At 36.5% G+C, this 16,958-nt stretch overlaps 1 non-coding gene and 1 pseudogene across 1 annotated transcript; one reads left to right on the top strand and one right to left on the bottom strand.

Moving 5' to 3' along the window:
• Position 1: 1 nt before the first annotated feature.
• Positions 2-6,996, top strand: LOC104880750 (uncharacterized). Its single transcript, XR_009465198.1, has 3 exons — positions 2-512; positions 2,261-2,388; positions 6,579-6,996. It is a non-coding gene; the product is annotated as an uncharacterized LOC104880750 (transcript).
• Positions 6,997-7,961: 965 nt separating this feature from the next.
• LOC132253462 (replication protein A 70 kDa DNA-binding subunit B-like) lies at positions 7,962-9,635 on the bottom strand (annotated as a pseudogene).
• Positions 9,636-16,958: the final 7,323 nt, after the last annotated feature.

The following is a 16,958-nucleotide window of genomic DNA, read 5'->3' as shown; positions in this document are numbered from 1 at the left end:
CCGTAAAAATAAATAAATAAATAAATCCTTTTTCCTCATAATGCGTCAAAATTATTTGGGAAAATATATAGGGAAAACTCTGTTTTGGCCCGCCCATTTGGGCCTAATAGCTTTTTCATAACCCAACTTTCCATAACCCAAAATATGTGTACTGTTGCCCACAAAAATATCCCTTTCATGCACTATCCACTGTTTTATAATTTCATTTCCAAAAATACCCCTCCAGCCTTCCATGTCAGCAGCCATCTCCCTCTCCATGTCACCACGGGAAGTTGTGCTTTTAAGCACCCATGGTTATCATACCCATACGAGCCTATATCATCTTGAACAACCTGAAGATTTCTTGGTGGAGAGGACTACATGCTGCAGGTGGCCTCATATGCTTGGATTTGGGTGTCTTGGTGAGAGGGAAATAACCCTAGTTGATTCCTGATTGAAATGGGTCAGATCTAGGGGCAACGATCTTCAATGGCGGGTTCACCCCTTAACATGCCTGCACAAAGCATTTGAAGGTATGTTGGTTTTGTTGGTGAAATCTAACTTTTCTCCCCCCTTCTTGAGTTGTACTTCAATTATAAATTTGGAAAAACTAACAAAGAGAGATTCTAAGAATGAATTAAAAAAAATGAAAAAGAATGACAAAAAGTTGCATACAAACTCAGTGAATGGAAGCTAAATGGTACTTGGGTGATAGGAGTTATAGTGTGGCTGTGAAAAAATGTCGAAGAGGTTAAATTTGAGGAAAATGTAGGGGTTGTCGTGAAAGCTCAAAACTAGAGCATCTGTAGTGATAAAGGTTCTTGGGACATACGGACTTCAATTTCCTTTATTTATTTTTTTAATTTCTCCTTGGATCTAGCATAAATTTAGTGCTAGAAGTTATCCTTAATATCTGTAATACAAAAACTGATGTTTTTAAAAAATAAAAAACAGCCACTTTTCCAGTTGTAACATTCCTCCTTTGATGCTAAAAGCAAGAGAACAAATGATACCACACTGGGTCCAAATGCTGCCAACCCCTGAATTGCCCCATAATGTTGAGGCAATGCTTTTATTGGGTCCAAGAAAGCATGGAGCAGAGTCCTTGTCACATGTGGCTGGATGTTATGATAAACATGCTCGTATCTGGAAAAGTTTAGTTGATAAGATATTTGTGTAGTGTCAGTAAGATGAGAAGAAAAAAATTGGAGATTCAGTATCTCTTTAATCTGTACATGTGACCTGATTGTGCAGGGCATCTGAATTTAGTCAAGGGCAAAACAAGTAACCCTTATGATCCAATTATGTGCATGCATAACGTAAGGACAAATAAATTTAGCACATAATCCATGCTATTGTTTATGGCCATCAAAGTGTCCATTTAGTGTATAGCAAGTGGATGTGGGTGTACACATGCAACCCATGTTTTTAGGGAAAAAAAAAGTAAATCAAATGAGAAAGGGGATTATCTAAGTAAAAAAAAAAAAAAGGCAAATAACTCAGAAAGTAAAGCTTTTTAATCAGAAGCTTTAAAGCACACCATATTGAAAATTTTTAATACTAGTTTAACAACATATTTATCTAATTTTCCACATATTATTGTTTGGAAAGATTTTTATTTTTAGTTGTAATAAAATTTCACGAGATGCAAACAATTTTTTTCTGAGGTCATTATCTGCCAATAATTTGGAGGCAACACAACATTAAAATGCTAGTATCCATCTAGATGCTTTACTTTTTCTTAATAGGCCGTCTAGATACCCTTTTAGTTGTCAAATGTGTTAGTGCATCAGGTTGCTTAGTTTAAGTTGACAATTTTGTTCTATTTACCTTGCCTTAAAACTTTTCTAGGATACTATGTCTTACTCTCCATTGAAGACTCAAGGTTGTTGCATGATCAACCCCAATGCAGCAAGTATAGAAATATTCGCGAAAGGCTAATTTGACTAAAATAGGCATAAAGTGGACTTTAGATTTTTAATTGAGCTAAAATGGTTTTTTAATTAATTAATTAAAAAACCGGTCAAGTGCTCAAGCACTCAAACCTAGCGCTCAAGCATTCAAAGTAAATTTTTCCTAATTCAGAATTGTGATATGTTTTAATTCTTTTCATCTTCTAAAAATTGGTCTTTGAAAACTTTAGGATCTTGTCCACTAGGGCTTCATCTCTATCAATGCTATGCCTAAAATTCTTTTTGAATGTTGATGCAAAATTCAAAAGAATATTATTAACCTTTCCAACATCCTAATATTCTCAAATTTGTGTGATTTTCATTCTTAGGTTCATGAGAGGATTTGCGCCCTCTCAGGTGTTGAGGTAGTCCACTAGGACCATGTGTGGTGTTGTGTCATGGATGTGAAGACAAGTGTAGGTGCTGGGGAGTAAATCTTATGGATATCATCCGCCAGGTAAATCTATGTACTTTTCTTTTAATAGTAGATTTGTGTTCTACTGTTTTTAACCCCATGGTTTTTACATCTACAAAGTCTCTGGGAGGCTTTATGGGTAATTTTCCATGCAAACTTTTATCTCCTTGTGCCATTAAATTTCTCCACTTCAACTCTAATTTTTTTTAAGGTAAATTTTAAAAATTAAAATTTGGGCAAAAAAGTAAGCATCATCTGTTCACCCTCCCTCTAGGTATTCCATAAGCAAAATCTAAACTTTCAAGATGGATATCATAAATACCAAAGAGCAAAACATTGTCTAGACAAAACAATGATTAGACTTGATTACCTTAAGGGCCCCTAGGTACTACCTTAAGGTAAACTTGAACTCAACCTCTCCCAAACCTCGGGTCTTCCTTTGTGACCCTTAGACCATCCAATTATGTGGTTCTCTTTAGTTTTGAAGTGATCAACCAATGGTTTCTTGGGACTGTAGCTTAGGTGCTACCTTAAGGGCCCTTAGGTACTACCTTAGTGGCCTTGAGGTACTACCTTAAGGGACCCTAGGTACTACCTTAAGGTAAACTTGAACTCAACCTCTCCAAAGCCTCGGGTCTTCCTTGGTGACCCTTAGACCATCCAATTATGTGGTTCTCTTCATTCCTCAAGTGATCCACCTATGGTTTGTTGGGACTGTAGCTTAGGTACTACCTTAAGGGCCCTTAGGTACTACCTTAGTGGCCTTGAGGTACTACCTTAAGGGACCCTAGGTACTACCTTAAGGTAAATTTCAACTCAACCTCTCCAAAGCCTCGGGTCTTCCTTGGTGACCCTTAGACCATCCAATTATGTCATTCTCTTCAGTTTTGAAGAGATCCACCAATGCTTTCTTGGGACTGTAGCTTAGGTACTACCTTAAGGGCCCTTAGGTACTACCTTAGTGGCCTTGAGGTACTACCTTAAGGGACCCTAGGTACTACCTTAAGGTAAATTTCAACTCAACCTCTCCAAAGCCTCGGGTCTTCCTTGGTGACCCTTAGACCATCCAATTATGTGGTTCTCTTAAGTTTTGAAGTGATCCACCAATGCTTTCTTGGGACTGTAGCTTAGGTACTACCTTAAGGGCCCTTAGGTACTACCTTAGTGGCCTTGAGGTACTACCTTAAGGGACCCTAGGTACTACCTTAAGGTAAATTTCAACTCAACCTCTCCAAAGCCTCGGGTCTTCCTTGGTGACCCTTAGACCATCCAATTATGTGGTTCTCTTCAGTTTTGAAGTGATCCACCAATGCTTTGTTGGGACTGTAGCTTAGGTACTACCTTAAGGGCCCTTAGGTACTACCTTAGTGGCCTTGAGGTACTACCTTAAGGGACCCAAGGTACTACCTTAAGGTAAAGTTCAACTCAACCTCTCCAAAGCCTCGGGTCTTCCTTGGTGACCCTTAGACCATCCAATTATGTGGTTCTCTTCAGTTTTGAAGTGATCCACCAATGCTTTCTTTGGACTGTAGCTTAGGTACTACCTTAAGGGCCCTTAGGTACTACCTTAGTGGCCTTGAGGTACTACCTTAAGGGACCCTAGGTACTACCTTAAGGTGAATTTCAACTCAACCTCTCCAAAGCCTCGGGTCTTCCTTGGTGACCCTTAGACCATCCAATTATGTGGTTCTCTTCAGTTTTGAAGTGATCCACCAATGCTTTCTTGGGACTGTAGCTTAGGTACTACCTTAAGGGCCCTTAGGTACTACCTTAGTGGCCTTGAGGTACTACCTTAAGGGACCCTAGGTACTACCTTAAGGTAAAGTTCAACTCAACCTCTCCAAAGCCTCGGGTCTTCCTTGGTGACCCTTATACCATCCAATTATGTGGTTCTCTTCAGTTTTGAAGTGATCCACCAATGCTTTCTTGGGACTGTAGCTTAGGTACTACCTTAAGGGCCCTTAGGTACTACCTTAGTGGCCTTGAGGTACTACCTTAAGGGACCCTAGGTACTACCTTAAGGTAAATTTCAACTCAACCTCTCCAAAGCCTCGGGTCTTCCTTGGTGACCCTTAGACCATCCGATTATGTGGTTCTCTTAAGTTTTGAAGTGATCCACCAATGCTTTCTTTGGACTGTAGCTTAGGTACTACCTTAAGGGCCCTTAGGTACTACCTTAGTGGCCTTGAGGTACTACCTTAAGGGACCCTAGGTACTACCTTAAGGTAAATTTCAACTCAACCTCTCCAAAGCCTCAGGTCTTCCTTGGTGACCCTTAGACCATCCAATTATGTGGTTCTCTTCAGTTTGGAAGTGATCCACCAATGCTTTCTTGGGACTGTAGCTTAGGTACTACCTTAAGGGCCCTTAGGTACTACCTTAGTGGCCTTGAGGTACTACCTTAAGGGACCCTAGGTACTACCTTAAGGTAAAGTTCAACTCAACCTCTCCAAAGCCTCGGGTCTTCCTTGGTGACCCTTAGACCATCCAATTATGTGGTTCTCTTCAGTTTTGAAGTGATCCACCAATGCTTTCTTTGGACTGTAGCTTAGGTACTACCTTAAGGGCCCTTAGGTACTACCTTAGTGGCCTTGAGGTACTACCTTAAGGGACCCTAGGTACTACCTTAAGGTGAATTTCAACTCAACCTCTCCAAAGCCTCGGGTCTTCCTTGGTGACCCTTAGACCATCCAATTATGTGGTTCTCTTCAGTTTTGAAGTGATCCACCAATGCTTTCTTGGGACTGTAGCTTAGGTACTACCTTAAGGGCCCTTAGGTACTACCTTAGTGGCCTTGAGGTACTACCTTAAGGGACCCTAGGTACTACCTTAAGGTAAATTTCAACTCAACCTCTCCAAAGCCTCGGGTCTTCCTTGGTGACCCTTAGACCATCCAATTATGTCATTCTCTTCAGTTTTGAAGAGATCCACCAATGCTTTCTTGGGACTGTAGCTTAGGTACTACCTTAAGGGCCCTTAGGTACTACCTTAGTGGCCTTGAGGTACTACCTTAAGGGACCCTAGGTACTACCTTAAGGTAAATTTCAACTCAACCTCTCCAAAGCCTCGGGTCTTCCTTGGTGACCCTTAGACCATCCGATTATGTGGTTCTCTTCAGTTTTGAAGTGATCCACCAATGCTTTCTTTGGACTGTAGCTTAGGTACTACCTTAAGGGCCCTTAGGTACTACCTTAGTGGCCTTGAGGTACTACCTTAAGGGACCCTAGGTACTACCTTAAGGTAAATTTCAACTCAACCTCTCCAAAGCCTCAGGTCTTCCTTGGTGACCCTTAGACCATCCAATTATGTGGTTCTCTTCAGTTTTGAAGTGATCCACCAATGCTTTCTTGGGACTGTAGCTTAGGTACTACCTTAAGGGCCCTTAGGTACTACCTTAGTGGCCTTGAGGTACTACCTTAAGGGACCCTAGGTACTACCTTAAGGTAAATTTCAACTCAACCTCTCCAAAGCCTCAGGTCTTCCTTGGTGACCCTTAGACCATCCGATTATGTGGTTCTCTTCAGTTTTGAAGTGATCCACCAATGCTTTCTTTGGACTGTAGCTTAGGTACTACCTTAAGGGCCCTTAGGTACTACCTTAGTGGCCTTGAGGTACTACCTTAAGGGACCCTAGGTACTACCTTAAGGTAAATTTCAACTCAACCTCTCCGAAGCCTCGGGTCTTCCTTGGTGACCCTTATAGGGCAGCCATGATCTCAATCCCAATATTTTGCATCCATTAAAGATTAAACTTGTTATCTCTATGAATGAACTTAAACTCCATATGAGGGGGAACGGGTTTGAAGGTGTTGAGCTAAGAAACATCCATGATGCACTAATTTTCACTAATTATTTAATTTTCACAATTGTTAAACATGGTTTTAGGTCTCTATGAACACGTTGATTCATGGTGGTCAATTTCCTTGAAAGGAAAAATAAAAAATTCATGGTTCTGTTTGTCTAAGATTGCATCTGAGGATTTCATTTTTCTTGTGTGCTTTTCGGTAATTATTTTCTTAAGAAATTTGAAGATCTAGATATGTGTACTGTAGAAGAATTCTAGGATTCGATTTGTGCTGATCATGATCATGTGCAAATTTTGGTTTACTGATTTTAGTTTTGTTTAAAAATTTTCTTGTTAGGAAATCTCAAATTTCTCTTTTTCATGTGCAAGTATTTCATAAGCATTGAGCAAAAGTCATCAGAAACCCAACTTGTGAATTGTGATGGCAGGTACACCCATACACTAATCGGAATGAGAACCAGTTCTTACACTTCAACTTCCATCAAGACCCATATGCACAATATGATTACTGGATAAACAAGATAGGAGTTGATGGACTCTTCACATATTTCAATGGCACCCTCCATGACTTTCAGGAATGGACCTCTCCTCTCTCCTCTCTCAAGATGATGGTGATGATGATGGCAATGCTGCTAAATTGTTGCATAAGATTGCAACTTTAGTCTCTCCCTACAAGAAGGGATGATAGTGTAAAATGCAACTTCTCAAGACTGTAGCTTAGGGTAGAAATCTCTCCAATAAAATTATACATTTCACACATTATGCCGAGCTAGCTGTATGTTGGTCACTACCCAAGTACTCAAAACTATCCAATCTAATCAAATGAAGCTTGTTCTTTGAAACTAAGTTTCTCGTCTTCGTTAGAAGCTTGATCTTCTTTGGTGCAGCTCATTTTCTAACATTGCTTTTTGCAGTATAGCTGGATTTGCCATCATCTATACTTGCTGAAGTGGTGTTTGTTTTTCGGTTTAGCCTTTTTCCATTTACCTATAAAAACAAACACCACCTCATTTATTTGAAATCACTACTATCTATTGTAGCAAAAATACCAAGATATTGATAAGGAATGCATTTCTTTGTTTCCGTAAATTTTCCATTTCTTGGGAAATTATAACTCTATTTGGTAATTATTTTTAAAAAAAAATTTAAAATTTTGGTTTTATAACAATAATTTTTTAAAACTAATCACTAATGTTTTATAGAATTGTATACCTAATTTTAAATTTATTTTAAATTATTTTTAATATGTTTTAAAAATAATTTTTATATCTAATATTTTATTTTTTTTTATCATTCTACATGTTCATATAATTATTGTTTTAAACAACCATCAAAAAACAATTAAAAAAATATTTTCTCAAAAACACTATTTTTTATTTTTAAGAATAAAAAACAAAAAGCAAATGTATGATTGTCAAATGTTTTTTTTTTTTTGTTCTAAAAAATAAAAAATATTCTTAAAAACATTTGCCAAACAAACCCTATATGACTTTCTCCACCCAAAACATGAAAGCAATGCCCACTTTCTACACTCTTCTCCACTTTTGGAAGTATTCTCCCATCTCAAATGAAGAAGAATTTCTTGACCAAGAACTGATCTCTACTTTTTATCACCACAACTGAGAAGCTGCCCTAAACCTTTTCTCAAACATCATAATTTTAAAAAACTGCAGAACTACAAACCATTGTGGACTTAGCCATTAAACATTAAGAATGCAATCCCATATCAAATTGAAGCATTAAGGTGCAGGACTGCAACTAGGGGTAAATAACCGTTAGTGATTAACCAGATAGCCCAAAAGTCAATCACATGGAAACCCAAGTCGTGAAACTGATTTTTAAGTGATTCTTCTACAATGCAACAAAACCACATGTATGTTTGAAAAACATATATTACAATAATGGTATGTGCATTCCAAGTTAGGATTAAGCTTCCTCTATATTCAATGGGATGTGTCTTAAGCTATAGAGGGAACGGAAGGCATACTGACTAAATATCATTATCCAAAGAACAAAATAAACTAAGGAGCCTATTGTGAAGTGAAGTCTTCATCTTTGATATCTCCTCCAAGAGTAATCTGGATTCAGCTGCAAAATCAACTGGAACAACAGCCCTGGCTGTTATCCTCTGCCTTTTCTCGTTCATGTACTCATGTACTCATGTTGTGCAACACTAATCCGGAAAAGATGAGGGACCCAAATAGCTTCCTTCAATTTCTGTTGGAATAGGTTCTCTTCTCCCTCCTGCAGAGAAGATTGGGTTTTTTAAACATCAGATTTTGAATGCCAGAAGGTCATCCTTTTTTTTCCCATATAACCCAACTAGGCTACCAAATAATTAACCAACTACATATGAATTAATGCATCAATGAGCAACTCTTTCAAGTTAACCAAGATTTGGACAAACTCATAGATATTTCAATATTGTCAAGAGTTTACCTGTCATTTCAGCTTATCAGGCTCATCAGCAGAGCACCCAAATATTCTCTCTGCTTGTTCATTGAACATAGAAAGCCAAGCTTCACCACTAGCATCTGAAACTTTCACTACCATTATGTACCTGGAAAACAAAACAGAAAGGAACAAAGAAACATCACTCATAGGACAACTTTCATGAATTTCAACTACTATCGCTGGATTCTTATTGATTCAAATTCCATGAATCCCTTACCTTAAACTGCACTCATCATCATTCTTTTGGCATCCTTCACACCAATACCCAGATCCAATAGCACCTGTGACTTTCTTGTTGCATGTCTTACAAGCCCGGTACCACATTGTTTGATCAGGCTTGATGAAGCTTATGTATGCTCTGATGCTAAAAAAGGAAGGCTGTACAAAGACAAGCCCACATTATCAAAACTGAATATGCTTTTAACTCAAAACTTTGGCTAAGACCAGGTTGATCATGTTAGGTTATTTTAATGACAGTAATTATTACCTTGTCTTCACCCAAATATGGGTTGCTGGTTACATGAGAAAGGGAAACCCTGTCATAGTACATGGACCTCACTCCACCCTTAGATGAAGGACTGATATCAGACCCAATAGAAGCCATTGAAGCTCCTTTACATTTAGAATCATACCTGTGAACAAGAACATATGGTCAGAAACACTTACTACAAGAACTAACAAGGTGATAGGTCACTGGATGATTCCTTACCAGGATATCAACTTTTTTTATTCGCGTGCATCTGGATTTACAAGTACAATACTTTCACTCGATGTTGACAGTGATACAACTAAAACAAGATATGAAGAGAACATTACAAAGAGGACTTCTTATCATTCTCATGTTTTTTAGAATTGCCATAATAATACAAAAATTCAAGAAAACAAGGGGAATTACCTTGGAAGTCTCCAACTTTGAGAGATTTAATTGCAACAATTGGAAATTTATCAGCATTATCCAACAATTCCTGCCCTACATTAGTAGCATGATCATTCCACAAAGAGACCACAACAGTCTTCTTCTTACAATTCAAATGTCAATAAGTTCAATATGAAGCAACATTAGACCAAAGTAACCAGTGGAAAAAATAAAATATACACTCATGTCTTGTTCGCAAAAGTTATATCACGCTTAGGAACAATGTCATTGTGACTCTTCCTTCGTATCCTCATTGTAGGAGAGACACTTTGAACAACTCCACTAACATCTGGAATTAATAATGATATGGGTCATATTACACAAAAGAACGAGTGAACAGGAAATAATCCTTTGTTGATTCTAAGACTGGTTCTTACATACACGCTCCTTCCCATTGACATAAGGATCCATCTCTTCAATCTCAACAAATGTGAATTTTGCTTAAGGGATCAAAGTTTCTTCATTACTGCCCTCCGCAACCTCTGAATTTTCATTCAGGGTCATTTCATCAATGAAGGTGTACAGTTTTAAACTGCTTGTTGGCTACTTTTATAGCTCCTTTTGATATTTAATAGACCTTCCCCAGTTGTCTGTGTAAAGTTAATTATATAAAAAGACACAAATATTTTCCTAGAAAGATATCTTTAACCAAACCAATGATATTCCTACAGTTTAAATACAAAATGCGAAACTTCTGAACAAATTCTTCATAGATAAAGATGAAATGTGAAAAAGAAGCCATGTATCCAACCCTAAGTAGTCATAATTAAAGCTTTGGTGAGCTAAGTGAAATGTTCTCTGTTTATTGTTTCACAAGTTAGCAAGCTTCCACAGCCCAACAACGTCAAAAGATACTGTAAAACGCAAAGGGAATTTTTATTAAAATCTCCATCAATTAAGATTAAAGCTCTCAAGTCTCAATAACAATCTCTATCCAGCAACAACTAGAAGAGAAAGTATCAGTTAAAGAGGATTAACTTCATAGTTATTTGTTTACAGAGGAGAGAAAAAAAATGACCAATATCCATAAAATGCCTGAGTGCCTAGCTTCTAACCAATGCAATAATAATTCCTAAATTGTACCACAACAGAATTGCTAACACTTAAGCTACAAGAGTTAGAAATTAATTAAAAAATGCATTAATTTTGTGTTACAAGGTTTAGAAATCAATTTAAAACATGGAAAGGGTGTGGACTAGAAACAAAAGCATACTTGTTATCGTATGCCAATTAGTCAAAAAAATCTCCAACCTAAATATATTCTCAGCAACAATGCCACAAACATAGTGATGATTACATGGTCTCGGAAAGTGAAGTTAGTGTCGTAGTGAACATAACATGTACATAACAGCTAATAATAGTTCCACGGTTATAAAGAAAAGATGATTGCAGAAACATCACAATAATTATTGTTTTACCCTAGATTCGCTTGATGTTCTACCAAGAAAAAGATAGACAGAGACATAGACACACATACAGAGAACAAATAAGCAGCAACATAGGAAAAAGCAAATACCTCAACAACAGTTCCCAAGTAATCTATGAATGTTGGAATCTTGCCTTTTGCAAACAGTCCATATATATCTGTAATCCAACAATGAGAAGTTGAGAATGGGAAAAGAAGAAGGGACAGGGCAGAAATTTCAAAGCTGACATACAATACATAATGAAAAAGCTAAAAATCATTAATGCTTATTGTAAATAACATAGGTTTCTTCTTGTATGTTTTAACAGGAAGAAGTTAAAGTCACTTATGTTTGTAAATAAGTATCACAACAAAATAAACATTTTATATAGGTAACAATTTTTTCCTCCCCTGAAAATGAAATTGGAAACCTACCAGCATCCCACCCCAACACTTTGCTACTTGAACCAAGTATCAAGGGTTATGACAAGTGGCAACATAATAAGCATTTAAGACAACTTTTGAGAATCAAGAACCAGGAAGAAATAATCTCGTAGCTAATATAAACAAATCTGAATAAAATTACAGCATATAATTTCAAATTAGATAATTAAAATTGTATTTTTGTAATGATGAACCTTAACAAATTTAAAATAAATATATCTTATCAAAGAGTATCATAGTCCAATGGTAGCAGTGATTGAACCCAACCCACGGTTTTCATTTAATAAAAATTAAGATGGATAAGAACCCAAGCTTTCAATTTTTCACTGAGAAATTCACACAACAGAGAGAAAAGAGAGAGAAGAGAGAGAAGCTAAGGACCCTCCATTTGGCACAAAGTAAGAAAACCTTATTTGCTGTTTGATGTGAAGCTCTATGCATTAAAAAAAGGAAAAACAAATTATAAACTTAATTTAAAAAAAAAAAAAAAAAAACAGCTCTCTAGGTGGCAGGAGAGGTGGGTTTTGGTTCAAATAGCTTATACTGCCTCTGGCATCTGTTCTTGAATTCTCCAACTTTGTCTCCCAAACATGTCCTAATTCCCAATAGCTCATATTGCCACACCTACTCATTAGGGTTTGCATCAGTTTCCATTAACATTTAACTTAAAAGAGTTTAAAAATTCAATCAAGGTCAAACAAAATCAACCATCCCACAGAGCAGAAGTTACATAGATATTCGAGAAAATCAGTCATGTCACAAACTAAGCATCTAATCACACAACAAAAGTTCATAAGTTCAGCTTTCCTCAATCCAACCACCTTTGAATACATGCTTATAGGCTTATATAATCTGCTCCTTACCACCTTTAAACAAAACCCTTGAACGAATTAAACCAAAAAACCCAGGAAAAAAAAACAAAAAAAATTAGAAGAAGCACAGAAAATTAGGATTACAATCAATCAATCCACAGAAAGTGCTAAAAAAACATTAATAAACAAACACCCAACATAAAAACAGCAAGCTTTTATTAAAAGAACACAAAAACAAATAAAATAAAAACATACCCACAACTTTATCTTACCTCAAGAACCAAATCCAAGAGCGAAAAAAGAGTTTAAAAATTCAATCAAGGTCAAACAAAATCAACCATCCCACAGAGCAGAAATTACATAGGTATTCGAGAAAATCACTCATGTCACAAACTAAGCATCTAATCACACAACAGAAGTTCAGAAATTCAGCTTTCCTCGGGTTCTAAATTGCAATTCAAAATAAAAACACTAATTAATCGTCAATCTCAAGAGAACCTAAATCCCAAAAATTAGGCCAGAAACCTAAATTATGTGCACTGAATTGTTCCAGATGCATGAAATCAATGAAAAAAATTACCAAACAAAAATAGTAATCAGGAAAGACCAAGTAAAGAATACAAAAAAATGTACATATTTATCGTTCGTTCGTGTGGTCGCCGGAAGAAAAAAACCGGGAATAAAGAACAAAGCTCGAGATTTACAGCTGCGCCTAAAAATTTGCTCTCTTTCATTGCAAAGAAACCAACAACAATACAAAAAAAAATAATCATATAAGTTTCGCCTCATATTTTCCTCATTTACCTCAGTTTTCTGAGCAACCAAACAGAAGCTAAAAGGACTAGAAAGCGAATCTAACTTGAATAGTGTAAGAGAGCTCATAACAGAGTGGAAATCTCTAAATGAAGGCGAGAACCTGGAGATGAAATCGCTTTATCTGAAGAAATTTGCGGATCAGTAGTACGGCGACACGCGTGAATCAATTACAGCTTACAAGCTTTCGATTTTTCATTGAGAAATTCACACAACAGAGAGAAAAGAGAGAGAAGAGAGCGAAGCTAAGGACTCTCTGTGACTCTCTCTCCTTTTGCCCTAACCTGGGTTCCCCAAATTTCAGAGTCGAGTGTTGTGTGGGCTTTATCTGAAGAAATTTGCGGATCAGTAGTATGGAGACACACGTCAATCGATTACAGCTTACAAGCTTTCGATTTTTCGCTGAGAAATTCACACAACAGAGAGAAAAGAGAGAGAAGAGAAAGAAGCTAAGGACTCTCTGTGACTTCTCTCCTTTTGCCCTAACCTGGTTTCCCCAAATTTCAGAGTCGGGTCTTGCTTGGGTTTTGCTAACTTGTTTAAGATTTTTGTGTTTATTTATTAAAAGCACAACCCGTGACATGGAGAGGGAGATGGCTGCTGACATGGATGTGGAGGGGTAATTTTGGAAATGAAATTATAAACAGTACATAGTGCATGAAAAGGATAATTTTTTCGGCAACAGTAGACATATTTTGGGTTATGGAAACTTGGGTTATGAAAAAGCTATTAGGCCCAAATGGGCAGGCCAAAACACAGTTTTCCCTATATTGTATCATAAGAAAAAGAAAGGAAAAAAAAAGAGTGGAGGGGGAGGGGGAGAGGTGGGGGGCTATGTTCTAAACAACAGGGTAGCCTGTGTAAAGTCCCCAGTTTTTACTTAAAGACCTCATTACCCATTAGGAAAAGGGTCAGTGACCTATTATTAATAATGCAAAATTACCCAAAGATGGATATTTGAATTTATTTTTATTTTTTTGGAGAATTTAAGAATTGTTGACACAATATAGTGAAACTGCATATACAAATATTGGGGTCATTAGTTCACATGACTTAAGCGATTAAGAACATTGAAGAGGAGACATGTTGCTTGATAAGCCCACCTGTCTACATCTTGAGCAGCCACAGTTTGTTGCTCATGAGACTTTTTGGAAGACACCTCCAGGGATAAGATTGAGTAATTTAAATTCCATTAACAGAGTTCCTCTCTTTCATTAGCCTTTAGGCCCTTAGGAATCAAGCTTAAACTCGAAAGATTCTAAAATCTTACTCCCTTCTAACCTCAGGAAAGTTTTGAGAGCTCAGGTATCCACAAATATCTTGGTACATTCTAACAAGTCCTATACCACTTTCCACCATTCAATTTATCCCAAAATAGCATAAATGTCAAGGGGATACAGGAGACCAGAACTAATAAAGGCAATGACATTAAACGAGAGAAAAAAATATCGAAGCATGATAGAAGAGTTAAATACTTAAACAAGTTAGTGTTGGTATTTTAATTATAGTATTCCATTAATACAGTACCAAAATACTGGATGCCATATACTTTTGTCTAACAATGGATGGAATAATAGATATACAAGCACAAGAAATATGTTTCACTAACATGAAAATGAAATTTATGAAAGGTGGCTAGATTCGAGAAATACAAACAGGATAGAACACCTATGAAGCATGAAATATTTTTGAACACAAACTTTAACAAATCCATAACATGAATAAATGTTTGGAACCACCACACTAGATCAGCAATCTGTAGCTTCTCAATATCATAACTGTTACAGCTATATTCGACTTCTAACCATATAAGCTAAGCCTATGTTTTGTTTCTGGAAAGTTTTAAGGAAAAAAAAAAGAGCAGAGAAATATAAGAAAAAATTATAAAAGTTTTCTTTTATTTGATTGTCCATTGAAAAGTTGAAGGAAAGAAACTTAAATTGCTAAAGAATGTAATTTCCACTAACTTTCCTCATTTTTTGTTAAGGAAAATGGACACCACCACCACCCCAACCCTTTTCTTTCATTTTTCTTTTCTTCATCTTTCACATGGTACCCAAACATGAGAAAACCATTTTCACTAGCATTTTTTCCTTTCCTTTTCTTATTACTTTCCAAGAACCAAACATAAGGTAAGTTCATGACACCCTTTCTAACACAACCATTAATAGACGGCTCAAGGTACTTCTAACAGTGAAAGAAGAATTTCACAAATGCTTATAGTAAATTACAGAATAAGCCAAAAGTGAAGATAACATCTATTAATACCTGCCTTCTTCATCTTCCAAATTCTGAAGATGTTGTTTTTCATCTTCACTTAAGTCCAATGCAACTTGGACGTAGGAAAAATTAGAACAAAAAAATAAGCAAGCATTCTTTTCTCAGCATCATCATGCAAAATTTTCCAGCATAGCATAAAAGGAAATCACAAAGAAAAATAAAAAATTAAAAAATCAGAGAATGGAAATCCATTTTCACCTCCATATAGAATACACCATGAAAAACATTGGAATCTAGTAAAGCTCTAGGTAAAAGAGGTATTTCAGGCCAATTTAAGAGCTCTATCAGAAATTCAAATGTCCATTCTGAAATAGAAAATTTAAAACCTAATTGAAACTTAACTATGCAATCCGAGTACCATAAAAACATTGAAAAAGTCACACAAATACTCGCATAATCTTATCAATCGAAAGGTTATAATACAAGGTGCAAAACACCAGAATCAGAAATAAGTTTCACATTCTACAAAACTTACACTAAAAAGAGAAAGTTAAAAGGTCACAGACAATCGAAAATAACCAGAAAATAAAGGAAAATAAAAGAAAAGGGACCTGTTTGGCGATAAGTTCTCTCTTAGAGTGGGATGGGAGTTGGGAGACACTCATCTAATATATAGGGAAAGTTGTGTTTTTTTTCTCTCCCTCTGTTTTCTGGATCTAGGGTCTCTTTGCTTTTGTGCCATTTGAATTAAATTTCACAAACCCTAAACCCACGATTTTTTAGCCAGGCTGAAAAATACCACCTTTGCCTGCAAATCGTGATCAGATTACCAAATAGCATCTTATTGTGCCATTGGAATTAAATTTCACAAACCCTAACCCACGATTTTTGAACCAGGCTCAAAAATACCACATTTGCCTGGAAGTTGTGGTCAGATTACCAAATAGCATCTTATTGTGCCATTGGAATTAAATTTCTAAAACCCTAAACCCACGATTTTTGAGCCAGCCAGAAAAATACCACCTTTGCTTGCAAATCGTAATCAGATTACGAAATAGCATCTTATGTTTAAAAAAAAAAAAAAAAATCAAAAAGCTTGGACAGCTCGTCAACAATGCAAAACAACATTTACCCCAAATTTTTTCTCAACAGCCAAACAAATTGTTAAATGGAAACTCACCTGCGATTACTCCAAAAGGAAGACGAAGCTCCACCGCCGATTCCAGAAACCACCCATGAAAATGCAGGCAAAAGGAGAGACTAGGGCAAAAAGCGAGGAAGTCAGAGCGTTTCCCCAAATTTTTGAGTCGGGTCGTGGGTTTTGCAAATGCTAACTCTAAAGCTTAATATTTTTGTGTTCCATTATTAAAAACACAACTTCCCGTGCTTACACGGATAAGGAGATGGCTGCTGACATGGAAGGCTGGAGGGGTAACTTTGGAAATTAAATTATAAACAGTGGATAGTGCATGAAAATTATATTTTTTTTGGGAACGGTGGACATATTTTGGGTTATGGAAAGTTGGGTTATGAAAAAGCTATTAGGCCCAAATGGGCGGGCCAAAACACAGTTTTCCCAAATATATATTTATTTTTTATTTAATTAAATTATTTCAAATGCTTCCTCGCAAATTTAATAATAATAAAATGTACTGTTCCATTTTATTTAAATTTTTAAATTTTATGTCAATGTGGTGTCATGGTTTCAAAAACTCCTTACAAAGTACCAAGAAAGCTAAAAAAA

This window comes from Vitis vinifera, chromosome 19 (assembly GCF_030704535.1).
Source record: "Vitis vinifera cultivar Pinot Noir 40024 chromosome 19, ASM3070453v1".
Taxonomy (NCBI): domain Eukaryota; kingdom Viridiplantae; phylum Streptophyta; class Magnoliopsida; order Vitales; family Vitaceae; genus Vitis; species Vitis vinifera.
Note: the sequence above shows the minus strand (reverse complement) of the source record. Positions and strands in the feature narration are given on the sequence as shown.